Here is a 14,627-nt window from a genome sequence, read left to right as displayed (position 1 = left end):
AATGCCCATTGAATTGCTCATACAATAGAAGCACCACAATTTGTAGCATTCCATTCCCAAAGGCTCAGTCGGGGCTGAAGCTGCTCTGTGAAGAAGCTGCTTTTTATACTGTTGGATGCCTTTCCAGGAAAGGACTGGCCTGGAAGCAATGCAAGGTTGTGAGGACAGTATCTCTTTTCTTTGCCAGGCTGGGATAGCCATGACTAGGAAATAGTTTTGGGATTTGAACTCAGAGATGATGTGATCTTTCCCCTGATCACCTGCAATAGAGGAAGGATGGGAAGAAGAAGAGCAAAAATTGAAGTCTAGAGAGAAATAATCTGCATTTGGGGAATACGTGCCAAAGTGTTTCATTCTTCCACACTTTCTTTTTTCTGTTTTAAATGCAGCCACATTCTAGAGGGCCCTCTTTGTGTAACTGCAAGACCTGCGGGACTGTGCTCTCTTCCCAGGGTGACAATGATGGAGCCTGAAATCATATCTTATACTTATTGGCAATGTCAGCTATGCGATCCACGACAGACTATAAACTCCCCCCTACCCAGAGGTGGCGTTCTATTTAATGCATTTGATAGAACAAATGCTAGCAGTAGTGACGATTTTCTCATTGAACTCAGAAAATCTTTGTTATTTCTAAAGTGCTTGGAATGAGAGAAATAGGCAGAGACAGACATTAAATGTAAAGACAGTAAATAGACACAAAACTGGTCAAACACTAGTTCCTGTTACATTTACATGCAAGGTAAACAAGAAGTCAAAAAAAAAAAAAAACACACATACTTCATCCTTAGGACAATACTACAGCCCTTGTTGGCAAAGATTCTTTTGCCTATTTATTTACCCAATTAGTCTTGCCTGTTTTTCATACCTTTAATTTATTCTAATTTTTAACTAAAAGGCATGCTTTGGTTCATTCAGCCAACCCCATAGGTAGATGGCTAATGTTCCTGGTTTTTCTGTGGTTGGTGGAGCTGTACGTGAACATGTCTGACATCAGAAATCTGACTATGCTTTTATGACTGTTTCTGCTTCTGTTTTCACCTGCCCAATTCTCCCTTTTCAGATGTCAATACTAATGTTTTTATTGACTGGAAACCCAGACCTCAGCCCTCTTTCCCTTCTCCCCTACCAACCCAATCCAGGCCGGGACCCACTGATGGAAGGGGGAAGCTTGTCCCCTCAGGGTCTTGGACTTGGAAACCATCTGATGGCCCCTCTGAGGACACAGGTCAAGGCCCAAGATAGTCTTTGAGCAGGGCAAGGGTCAGCAGGGCGAGGGTCCCACGTGTCACTTGCCATATAATTAAAGACACTGGCATTCATTCCTCTCCTTGCATCCTGCTTTACCCCTTGTCCCAGTGTTTGCCTATTAGCTTTTTAGGTACTGATTTAAATCTATTTTTCCCAAGAGAACTCAAAGCTCTTTAAGACTGTCTTTTTCATATATTCCTCATTCTTAGCACAGTGCCTGGCACATAATAGGGTTTCACTAGAAATCAGTGAATTCATGTATTCATTCACTCAGTGAATATTTTTGAATGCCACCTCTGTGTCAGGCACTGTTCTAAGCTCCAGGGATACAGCCGTGAACATAACAAAGCCCCTACTCTCACAGCACTTACGCTTTAGGGTGGGAAACAGATATTGGCAAACAAACAGATGTTAAATGAGCCATATGAAATTACCAATATATGACCAGATGAGATCTAGAAAAATAGAAATTTCATATGGTCTGACCTAATACACAGCATAGCATGTGGAGATAATGAACATATCAGTGCAGTCATGGTGTTTGACAACATTCTCTGAGCCATGTTATGATTGTAAAGGTTGCAGCTCAAGCTTAGTCTACTTTTACATAATAAAATTGTCCAAAAATCATCAGAAAAAAATGGAGCACCATTAGTCAGATGGAATATAATAGTTGCTCTCATGGCTATTGAAACAACAATCATCGTATCCTGTTATGTGTATGCTACTCTACAGAGTTGGCATGGCAGAGCCAGTCCTTTTTTCTGTACTTGGGGGTCTCAGCATGTCCTTAGAGCCCTAGAGAAGCAGCCTGTGCCAAGGACCTGTGCGGCCCAGGCTGGGTCTCTGGCCAACAGGATTCTCATTGAGCCACAGTGACTCTTCTCCCTCATGGCTTGGGCCCTTCACCATAGTTCTGGTAAGTAAAGCTGCCATTCTGGGGAGAGTGATTTGGGGGCTGGTAAGCAAAAGGAAATGAGACCACACAATGTGTTTCCCCACCTCCTTGCCCAAGCTGAGGAATGAATGCCAGTGTCTGCAATTATATGGCAAGTGGCACATGAGACCCTTCTCCCCGCTGACCCTTGCCCTGCTCAAAGACCATCTTGGGCCTTGACCTGTGTCCTCAGAGGGGCCATCCTATGATTTCCAAGTCCAGCACCCTGAGGGGACAAGCTTCCCTCTTGCAGGCACACTTGGGGCGTTATTTCCATGGCATGTTCTTGTAATATTCGGCTTTGACAGCACAGTCCCTGAGCATGCATAGGAAGGTGTCAAAAAAGTGCTAATATTTCTGCTTGTTCAGATCATTAATTTTCTCAAAGAAATACTAAATAAAATGACTTTTTTTTTTTGAGACGGAGTCTCGCTCTGTCACCCAGGCTAGAGTGCAGTGGTGCGATCAAGCTCCGCCTCCCGGGTGCACGCCATTTTCCTGCCTCAGCCTCCCAAGTAGCTGGGACTACAGGCGCCCGCCACCAGGCCCGGCTAATTTTTTGTATTTTTAGTAGAGACGGGGTTTCACCGTGTTAGCCAGGATAGTCTCAATCTCCTGACCTCGTGATCCACCCGCCTCGGCCTCCCAAAGTGCTGGGACTACAAGCGTGAGCCACTGCGCCCAGCCTAAAATGACGTTTTTAAAAAGCCCTCCTACACTGCTGTTTCTAAAGTTTTATTTTTAATCTTGTGCCCTTAAATGGCTCTTTTTCCCTTCTACTTAGAATTATTTTTCCAGATTAAAGTTCATAACTCTTTTATAAAATATATATCATAAATATTTTTGCATATTTTAAAAAATTATATAGCAAACAGTGATGTTTGGGAGCTTTTGCTAGAATTATAAAGGATTTTTTTTTTTTTTAAAGGAAGTCCAAAGCAGAGGGAAGCTGCTGCAGAAGGGAAAATGATGACTTTCTGCCCCTCTGTGATCCTGGGGTTGGTAGATGGCTTTTCATCTCTAGCTCACTGGAACTGACTGAAGGCAGAGGTCATATGTCTTACTTGGAACATCTCTATAGTGGCTGGTACAGGGCTGTGTGCACAGGGTAGGCTAGAATGGCATTTATAGAGAAATCATCTCAGCTGTCACTTATTAAGCACAAGCAATGTGCTACATCTCACCAGACCCTACATTGGGAGAATATTCTTCCCATTTTACAAATAGGCAAACTGAGGCCCAGAGGGTTCACTGGGTGTCTAAGATTACATAGCTAGCAAGTGACAGAGAGGATCCAAACCCAGGTCTCCACCTCTAAAGTCCTTGCCCTCTCCACTCTATTACTAAGCTTCTGACATGGTCGAGTTCTCAAGAGAGGGTAGGTACATCCAAACTGTTGAGCAAAAGAATGCATTTGTCATTAGGAAGTGGTTGAGTTACTCAACTCAAATTAAAATCAGGGTCCATTGTGTATCTATTCTAGGCTTGTTAGGGTTCATTTTCCCCCCTTTCTCAATAACTTGAGCCTTCCTGAGACCTCTGTCCTTGACCCCACATACCCTGACATCTGGCAACAGGAGACCCTCATAGTAAACTGCATGATGGATGAGAACTGCTCTCCTGCAACACCCCTTCCTACCCTTGTCCAAACAGACAACTCTTAGAGATCCACAACATCTTTCAGCAGTCATATGACATTCTGTTCATTAAGATAAAAAATAAAGTGGCTCCAACCCCCAATTTATGGATTTCCCCAAGGTTTCCAGAGACTTGGAAACAGGAAATGCTATGTTCTCCCAGGCACCTCAAGCTCTAAATTCTTGCTTTCTCTGAACTCTCTCCACAATGCTTGGCTATGCTAATGAGTACTGTCATCATTCTCTCAAGTACCACAAAATTGAGTTATTACACATAATATGCATTTATTGATGATGTCCCAGTAGTGGAGAGGGATTACAGCACAGAAGAGAAAACATCTTTAAATTGACCATGTGACATCACTGCTCTTACAGTTCCTTGAACATCCTCATTGCAGGGTGTATCCTCCCTGGGACTCAGTCCCTGACCATTAAACTGGGGCTTGTTCTTCCTGCTGTAACCTTTTTACAAGCATCTGTTCTCCCCTCAGATCTCCAGCCTTACTCCAGTCCTCCAAGCCTACCAGAGGAAAACTGAAAATTCCTGTAAAGTTATTCTGCAGAGTGACTTAAGACCACCTTTTCTCGTTTCATACTTTGCACAGGCCTCTAATTCTGTATAACTAAAAAGACTAACTCACTGGTTATCTTCAACCATCAACCATCTACCACTGAGATGATTTCAGGAGCTTTTCTGGAAAGCACAGTGTGCTCCCATCATCTCATTTCGTACATCACATCTTGCCCCTCATACTGACTCTTTTTTTGTACTACTAGTCTGATTTAGGTTGATCGCATTCTAGGAGTCAGCTAGTAGCTGACTCCTTTCTCTCTCCTCTCCTTTCTCTACTCCTTCCACATACTTGCTTAATGTTTTGGGAATATTTTTGGACTCCAGAAACCATGTTTGGGGAATCCTTGAAGCCATTACTCTTTAGGGGCTGAGGGCTAGTCTGTCAATCAATGTGCTGGGCCTCTGGTTGGTTTTTTCTCTGTCCTCAGCTACCCTGTGATACAAATGCCACATGGACATGAGCCTAAGTCACTTCTTTCCATCCAGAATGAGACCTGATTTGGTTGTAATTCACATGCAAATATGCCATCCCCAGTACCTTAACTAATCTGTAAGGCAACTATACATTTAACCTTCTAAATAGTGATAATTTAAATGTCTGCTACATATTAAACATTTTCTAAGTGCAAAGTACCATGTCTAACATATATCATCTAAGCTTTATCAAGCAATGTGTCATAGAAATTGTTAGCCCATTTTACAGGTGAAGAAACTGAGGCACCATGAGTTTCATAGCTTGTACAAAGTTACAGAGTTAAAAAGAAGGAGAAAAGATTGCAATTTGAGCTTTTTGTTTCTGGAGCACAAGTTCTTAACCATTCTTTTTTTATCATCACCTGTCCCACAAGTGACATATAGATATCTACTCCAATTCCCATGTGATAAAAGGCTATCTTTATATGTAATCTAAGCAAGTGAGCCCATGGCTATAGGTCAATAATGGACAAATTCACCAGTCCATTAAAGCAAGTAAAGAGAAATAGAGGTTCCACAGAATCAAGCATTTTTTTTTTTACTATATCTAATCTTATCTTTGATTTAATTATTTATATTCCTGGAACAGCCTCTAATATTCACTTAATAAGCTAGCTTCATCAGAACATCTTTAACAGCTTATTGCCTATTTATCCCTCCTTTGTTTCTCACTGGAAATTTCTTGCAATATATCCTAGCCTGGAGATCATCAAATGAGTCAATTTTTCTAAAGTCTATCAAGCACTGGGATCATGTCTGTGACAGCTAGTTGTGGGAGTGGATAGTTGATTTTATGGTGCTTTTAAAGGATGATGTTTGGACTATGATTCAGAATGCTCTTTGTTGGTTATCTTACATACTTAGAATGTTTTAGGTGTGCTTACTTGAACAGCATGGTTCTTTTATGTGCCTCCTTTAAAAATGGTGCTCTGCTGGTAGAAGGCCTGGTGAGTCATCAGTGCATGGTGATGGAGAACCACACTTTAATGAAAGCAAGCTGTTTGTGGGCTCCTGAAGGACCTCTTACACTTAGGCTTGCAGTTACCATGAGACTTCACAGAGGCCACTAAGAGAGCCCTTATTTTCTAAACACCTTTAAGAAAGGGGGTACAAGGATCTGAAAGAGACTAAGAAACTCTTGGCAATGTTCTCAGAGCTGGTCTAAATAGCACCAACATTAAAAAAAAAAAAGTTAAAGTAGAAAACTCAGTCAATCAATCAACTAAATGTTTTGATTTTCAACATCTAGGTACATTCAGCATTGGTCTCATGGGAACAAAGCCATAGTATTTTCTTGGCCAGTGTTCCAAATGTGGTGGAGGGACCTGGATATTCTGGAGATGTTTTTGTCTTTCAGATGGTGAAAAGATTATCTTAAGCTTGGAATTAAGTGATGAAAGGGACCTTAGAAATGATCAACTCTAAATACTTCTTTACAGGTGAGTGCCAGTGAGGATATGACGTCGTCAGTCTTAGTCACATTGCTAATTCCAGAGGCAAGAGTGAAACAAAGTTCTCCTGCTTCCAGTTGCATCTTCATACCGTTGTCATCCTGTATTTTCTTTTGTAAGGGGAAAGAAAAGTGGCAGCTGGAATACTCCACCTTTGACATTAGTAAGATTTTTCTGTTTCCAAATATAGACATGATTATGCCTGCATAGGTGAGATTTACAACACACGTTGGGCCATCATCATGATCGTCCAGTATGTAGGATGAATACATTGTATGTGCAAAGCTCCAGACCATGCCCAAGAGAATGAGAAGAGCTGGAAGACACCACCCCACACTTTATCTGATGGTTGTGCCATTGGAAACAATCATTTGTGCAAACCTAGTACTTCAGAGAAAATAACACAGCCTAAAGAAAATCAGGCCTTGAGTCAAATGAATCTTGACTGTGTTCAGCCTTCCCTGAAACCCGTCTTTTTTCCTGAGAATGTGTATGTAAAGGAATTTTGAGAATATTTGAAGAATGCAAATAATTATTTTTTTTTAGTGTAGTTAACAAAAGGATGTGTGTGTGGGAGGAAGAGTAGACGTGCAGTGACTGCACTAACAAGTATGGTCCCCCCAATGTATATTTAATAGGATAAGGACGGTTTTTTGAAGTTAATGGCATAGAGTTACGATTAAAGTATATGTGATATGAGGGATGTAGGAAAGTCCAACAAATAAGAATGTATGGGCAAGTTCATACAAAGAAGACAAGACTAATTTTATTAGTGTGGTCATTTTTGTTTTAAAGAAAGTCCTGAAGGATTCATATTTTAGAAGATTTGCTTCCAAAGATGCCATAATCTTCTAAAATAATACTCTAAAAATCAATGTAAATGTAAATGTAAATGTTCGTTTCTAATATGAATAAAATTAATCAAACATTTGTTACTATTTCATATATCCAGGCTTTATTATATGCCCTTCATTTTAGGAAAATTGAAAGCAGTTAAGAACCTGCCCCCTGCCATGGAGTTCTTGGTGCCGTGAGTTGGAGTTTTTGGTGCCTGGGTGCATCCCCAAGGCCACTGGTCTTCAGATGTTTCTTACTTGAGAAGAACGCCTCCGCCTCCTGGCTCTCCCACCAGTGGTACTGCTACCACCACACACCAGCATAAAGCACAGATTGCTGCCCAGCTCCTTGGAGAGGGGCCAGTGCATTTGTCAGGAATTGAAAAGTTTTGGAGCCAGTTCGAGGACTTTCTGCTGCACAAAGTGTTGGCTGGAAGCATGGTGAGTATTAAATGGGATGTTAATTTTCATGAATATTTTCCCCATGGTTGTAGCTTGTGGTCATTGAGCAATTTAGCAATCACCATGTGGTCTGTTGGACACACAGCCTGGGTGAAGTTCAAGAAATTAGAAGCCAGTCAGTGGGGACAAGGCCAGAACTCAAATTCATGTGTTTTCAATTTCTTTCTTTCTTTTTTTTTTTCTCTCACCTCAGGGGATGGTTGCTTCTTTATTACAACTTAGGTGCAACCATATGCCTGGGATCCCTTTGTACCACCCATATTGATGTTCCTTCACATTTTCACTCATTTCATTTTAGCTCATGTCTGTCAGACTTGTATTCTGGCTGTAAAATCCATGATTCAATGATTCTTTGCCAGTTCATTCTTTGCATCATCATGTAGGGTAGATTGCATCATTAATTCTAAGGACACTTATGTATGGTACAAGGCATACACAATTTCATACTTATCTTCAAAGTGAGAGGAGTTTGTTGGAATTCTGGAAATTACAAGCCTGTAAGAGAAGAAATTTTGATACAACGACTATGGAAAATCAGGGTCCTGTATTTGACACGAATACCATCTTATGTTTTTACGGTACCTTTCCTATATCATATGATTGCAATTAACTTTCACAACACTTTGTGAGACGTCTAAGGCAGGAACTCTATCACAGTTCCTTCATTACCCATCCTATAGTCCTTAGAAGTGAAACTGCGTTGCTCAAGCTGACACAGCTAGGAGTGGAAGACCTCCTGCTCCACCCACATTCTCCTTCCTCCCTGTCAGCCCTCCTCCACCTCAATACCCAAGCTGTGTCATTAGAAATTTGTTATTGATAACAAAAATAGCACAATTCTCCCATGACTTATTTTTCTCGGTTTTTAATAAATTGTAGCAAGTCAAATTTTTATTCCCATTTATTAATATTCCTGCATGCTTTCTTGAAGAGAAAGAGAGTGGATGGAAATATCATATATGCTCTAGGACAGCAGTCCCCAACCCTTTTGGCACCAGGGACCAGTTTCATGGAAGGCAATTTTTTCATGGACCAGAGATGAGGGAGTGGTAGGATGGTTTTGGAATGAAACTGTTCTACCTCACGTCATCAGGCATTAGTTAGATTATCATACGGATCACACAACCTAGATTCTTCACATGTGCAGTTCACAATAGGAGTTTGTGCTTCTATGAGAATTTAGTGCCACTGCTGATCTGACAGGTGGCAGAGCTCACAGTAATTCTGGCTCGCCTGCCACTCACCTCTGGCTGTGCGGCCCAGTTCCTAACAGGCCATGGACAGGTACCAGTCTGCAGCCCGAGGATTGGGGACCCCTGCTCTAGGAGTTGTGTGTGACACACAGATGTCAGCATATCTCATTGGCACCATCTGAGGAATGGGCGTAGTGTGCAAATTGATATTTGACATATTGTTGATGAGAGTTTGCATACCCTCTGCTGTGTTAGCCACTTCTGTCTACTGTCTTAGGAGGAGATATTTAATAGGGTCACTTCGATGATTCTCATTATTTAATTGCCACCCATGGTAGAACCCCAGAAATGAAATTTTTTGATATTCTCTTTTCCAGGATAGAATTCTCTGACATCTGAAGTTGCTTTATGAGAATTAAATAGTAAAGGAATCTGAGATGAATCTCTAAAAGTTCACAAATAAATTATGTTATTTGTTTAGCCTATGAATATTTACACATATAATCCATAATATATAGTAAAGCACATTAGCTGTATTCCCAAATATATATATATATGCATATATAGAAAATATATGAGCAATCCATTTTTATTCAATATTGTTGGAAAATCAGTTGATCTGCATATGTAAAATTTTGGCTTCCTTACTTAAAAACTTACCTTTTAAGTATTTTAACAATTTTGATGGACTTTCTTTTGAACTGTTTTACATACTTCTCTTTCAGGAAAGAAAGAGAATATGGAACTCATTTAGTCCTTTTTGGAAGGCTTGTGTTAATACTATAAACAGAATTTATTTGCTCTGTTCTCTGAACACCTTGAAGATTCTTTGAGACATTCTGTCCATTATATTTTTGCGGCTCTTTTCTTACCAGAATAACCAGTCTAGTGTTTAGAGGTTTTAGCTTGATGATCTCTAGCATTCTCATAATTTGCTTCTTACCTGCATTGAGCTGCAGCTCACGGTATAAAAGCATTAGTATTACGTGTAAAGTAAGAGTTAATAGGCCCTGAATGATTAGAGTACATATAAATTATGGTGGCTTAATGTTGTGGAATAATAACCCTGAATTGCTGATTCTCAGGCCCCCTTTTTCCACTTTCTCTTTGGTTTCCAGGTGGGATATAAAGAATAGAGGTTGCCTAATAAGTGAAGTGTCACTCTCCATTAAAAAACAATGAGGTGCATATGAATGCTTTAAATCTTACTGGGATTAGCAGTGTTTAGTTTGGGATGACCAAGGGATAAGCAGGGAGCGCTTCTGGCTGTACATAAGAGAGGAGTGTTTTTATTTGTGTTTGTCAAGGATGAACTTATGAGCAAACTACAAAAGGACATTGCCTCTTTAACGGAGGCTCTGGCTTGTGTTCCTGGGAGCTTCGCAGCGTTTGTTCGTAAAGCAGCATGAAAGAGTTGATTTTCATTTTATGTTGTGCTTGTGAGGCATTAGCATGATGTTCTAACACTTGTAAATGAATACAGCTCTCGCCTAATCTGTCATTTTAATGCCTTATAGATTTTATTTCACTCGGTGTTGTACCAGATTCTCAATAATAATAATCAACTGCTTTGTTGTTCTCTTGCAAAAATTAAATTTCTGCAGTGAGTGTGCAACTAATAAAAGATGTTGCTTGAGGAAACAAAAAATAAATATGATGAATCATAAAAGTTGGGTGGGGGGAGAAGGGAAGTTGCTCCTAGATGAAAGACAATTACTGAACCAGTGGTGAATGTGTCTGATTCTCATATTGTCAACAGCTTAATAACCCTCACAAAGTCTTTAGCCACACTACTTATATCTGAGCATTAACCTCATGGACTTGGCATTTCCCACAATTTCATTGAAAAGCATTAAAATCAAAAGGTGAGGTGGTAAAATCACTATTCTCTTTGCTTTGCACCCTATATAAGTTTGCTCAGGGTTGCCATTTTGCCACACATACATTTTATCTTTTCCTTGTCATGAGCTATCCAGGAGAGCGGCATCAAGGCAGCTGTGTGGGACTTGGAGTATTGGCAAAGACTGCAAAGTGGAAAATAAACAGTGTGTCTATCACCAAGCTACAAGAACACAGCACTCAGAGCAGTGAAATGACAGTCCATGGCAAGCAACTAATTGGTCACCAGCTTTGGAGGAAATACATTATTCCAGACCTCTGTCATTTACCATGTTCTTTAAACTAGAGAAAAATCTGCCAGGTTGAAGTGTTGGCTGCAACCCCCAAAAGAAAGGAAATAGAGAGTTAAGACTGCAAGGCTGGGCAGGCACTTTGGAGACTGAGTAATTGAAGGCATCCATTGCTAGAGAAAGAGTCAGTTTCCTGAGACATAATGAATTCACCCCATTGCGCACAGGTATCGTGTGGGTCCAGCACCAGTTGTGTGATGAATGTTGTATTTCACATAGCTTCTGCCTGAGAATACAGGCTCAAGTGAATTCAGCATGTGACCACATTTTTATGAGAGCCGTCCCTTTTTTTTTTCACAGTTTGTCTCTCTATCGTTTCTCTTGGAGAGGTTGATACATTGATGAGCTACGGAAAGCAAGAGGGAACATGCCCATCTATTAAGAGGAGAAGAGAGACTAAAACATACACATTCACTAAGGAAGAGAAAGCCAAATGTGAGGTAACAGACACTCACAGTGCTAGACCTACAACTGGTCAATTTAAAAATATTAAAAGTAAGGAACTAATGCATAATCAGATTGACTTAAGCATGTGAACCTCTGTCCCAAACTGGACATATCATATGCAGAAGAGAAGGAATAAGAAGAAACTTCTCACACAAATACGCATTTTATTTATGTATTTAAATGTGCAGCCACATAGACTCTCCCCGTTCAGGTTAGCTTGGATGAATGAGGCCTTAGTGTGCACTAAGATTGTGAATTTAAAAAGCCAGAGGTCTCGATAGCAATAACTGGTTGTTCATCTTAATCCACAGAAGTATGTAATCTGAAAATTATAAAATAGTTTAAAATCATGTATGTTAATAGCTTTATAAATGTAAGCACTGTTTCTTTGATGGGCCTTAAATGGCCCATAAACTCTTTGGAATTGTACCCTTTAATGTGTATGGATATATGTACATTTTAGAGACGAAGAAGATCAGTGGTTTTCCTTGGATTCTCTAACAAGTACAAGACAAAAAGAAGCCAAAAACCTCTTAATTGTGTATACTGAAAGAAAAAGAAGAAGAAAAGAAAAATAATAAATTTTAAGGAAACCTATGATCAATTGTTCATGAACGTCAGCTCTAAATAGGAAAAGATTTATTAAAAGTAGTTTTTAAAAGTTGTTTATTTTTATAACTTGCTTTTAATCACAAGAATCATCTTAGAATTTCATATGGAATCCTTTTGCATCCAAATGACTTCATTTCCATTTTTAAAACAAATATATAACCTAAAAGATGCCCAGACTATATCTTTGTATTCCTAATCTATGTGTACTATTGTGCTCGTATGCGCACGCACTCTCTCTCTCTGCCCTCTTTTGCCTTTTCAGAAACAATAACACATGGTTTGCCAAAGAATCTGCATTGAATAATACTGGTGGTGACCACAGGAACATGCCTCTCTGACTGCAAGGAACAAGAGTGACCCAGGGTTTCAGCTGCTGCCTTGGAAATTCATCACAGTGCGAGTCTATGCTTCCCACGGGCTGCTCCCAGCCTGTGAATAAGCCTGGCAACTTTGTTGAGGCAGGCCTATTTCTGGAGATGCAGGATCCTCCGATGGGCGAATTTGGCTCTAGGACTGCTTGATGGCCTTGACAGACTTTCCTTAGAAATGCATGGCAATTTAGGATTCCTCCACCCTTCCCTCTTTCTCTCCTTCACCTAGGGTCAGACTTGCATCATGGCCTGAAAGTTCCCCCAGCCTCTCCTGCCCTCCTCCTCATTTTCTTTCACAGGCATATCCTCTAATAAATTTCTTGCACATTGAATCTCATCTTGGCATCTACTTATTGGAGGATCCGAAAATTCACATTTTTAACACAATAATAAAATTCACATTTTTTCATCATCCACTATATGCCAAGTAATGTGTTACTGTGTAGTCTCATTAAATCCTCTCAAATCCAAGAGATAAGAATTACATTTATTTTACAAGAAGAAAAGCAGTCACTCTGAGAGGTAAAATAATGTATATGGCAGTAGATTGCAGAGTTAGCATTTGAAGAATGTTCGGTTCTACTCCAAAGCCCACCACAAAACTCCACCACTAAACCACAGCACCTTTGGAGCAATTGGAATGACGACTCTGTTCAAATCATATTAATACCAATCACTGTATTTGACTTTTTCTTTTAGATATGGCTGTGATTGAAAAATCATGGTCTTTGTATACAGTCACCTGTTCTATCTGGCTTTGTTTTGGGGGATTGCCATCTGAAATTCCTGACTTTTACCCTGGGAGGGGCTTGTGCAGAGGATCTGAGTTACTCATCTGAACGGACTGCCTAAAGATGCCTCAGTTTGTGTTTTCTGTGCATTCACTCAGCCTCCATAGCTAAACTGAGATGCTGGGAATGAGAGACTGTTCAAGGAGTAGAAGCCTTGCTTCTAGCTTCTATATTCCTCCTACCACCTGTGACTTTTAGCATTGTCAGGGAAGTCATGAGGTTAGAGCTGATTTTTTTTTTTTAAGAAAATGAGAAACATAAATGTTCTCTTTTCAAGGTTTCTGTTTGATAGTGTTTGCTAGACAAAGTAGAATTTTCACAGTACAAGTCCTTAGCTCAAGAGCTCCACTCAGTCAGCAGTTATTTCATGTGCCTTTTATCCAGCCTTTCTCATTTAAAAAAAGGAAAAAGAGAAATTTATCCACTCAAAGTGAGCTTTTTGCTAAACTTGTGTCTTTCCCTTGTTTGTCATGTTAATTACATCCCAAACAACCCTATTGCAGAGAATTCTGCAATCAAACCCTAAAGTCCCATCAGATGTACAGTGGCTTTTAAAGTGGACTGATTTTTTATGTAATAATAAATTTAGTGTTATGCTTACCTCTAAATAAATGCGGATTCTGCTTCTTAGAATACCTGCTACTTCGTGTATCGTGTGACCTACTATGGTAAGATGTTTAACCTCTCATTTCTTAATTTCCTCACATTTAAGGCAGAGATAATAATATCTCCTCTATAAGGGTTATTATGTGCAATGTATTATATGATATGCATTTAATTCATGTAAATATGTGTGAAATAAATAACCAGATCTTGCCCAGTTAATTTTTGGTGAGGCAATTTGACAGTTCTATTGCAGATAGACGTATTCAGCAAACTATCCATAAGAGAGAGAGTTTATCTGAAATCGCTTTGCCTGGACAATACTTGTGGGTTCAGATACCTTTAGGAAGTGATTTTCACCACGAATGGCAGAATTTAAGAGATCTCAACTGAATGAACATAGGTAGGTGCTCAATGAATATTACAAAACTAAGTCAACAAGGGAATGTGGCATAGAATGAGCTTGGTCCTCCAAGGTGAAAAAGCTAATGCCTGCATTAGTAAAGGGTTATTCCATTAACTCATTTTCAGTTAATACAAGACGAATTATTCAAGTATTACTCAAATTCCCTTTAATATTAACATTGTGATGGAGATTACATATTACAAAAACATTTGAGGATTAAACCAATGTGTAAGTCATTAAAATTATTCTGTTGCAGGGGTGGGGTGGTGAGGACTATTTTATTACTGTGCAGAAAATTCCTTGCTCATCTAAAGTGAGATCATACTCACCTTCTAGCCTTGTCTACTTGTTTGTAAACTCCAGCAAGCAAAACAGTGCCAAAGGACACGCAGA

General features: G+C 39.8%; 1 long non-coding RNA gene across 1 annotated transcript; it reads left to right on the top strand.

Moving 5' to 3' along the window:
- The first annotated feature begins 6,230 nt into the window (after positions 1–6,230).
- On the top strand, positions 6,231–13,049 carry LOC129030634 (uncharacterized). The gene is made up of 4 exons (XR_008500715.2): positions 6,231–6,312; positions 7,303–7,601; positions 11,305–11,444; positions 12,326–13,049. It is a non-coding gene; the product is annotated as an uncharacterized LOC129030634 (long non-coding RNA).
- Positions 13,050–14,627: the final 1,578 nt, after the last annotated feature.

This window comes from Pongo pygmaeus, chromosome 12 (genome assembly GCF_028885625.2).
Source record: "Pongo pygmaeus isolate AG05252 chromosome 12, NHGRI_mPonPyg2-v2.0_pri, whole genome shotgun sequence".
NCBI classification, from domain to species: domain Eukaryota; kingdom Metazoa; phylum Chordata; class Mammalia; order Primates; family Hominidae; genus Pongo; species Pongo pygmaeus.
The sequence above is the reverse complement of the archived record's forward strand: the minus strand, read 5'-3'. Positions and strand labels throughout refer to the sequence as shown.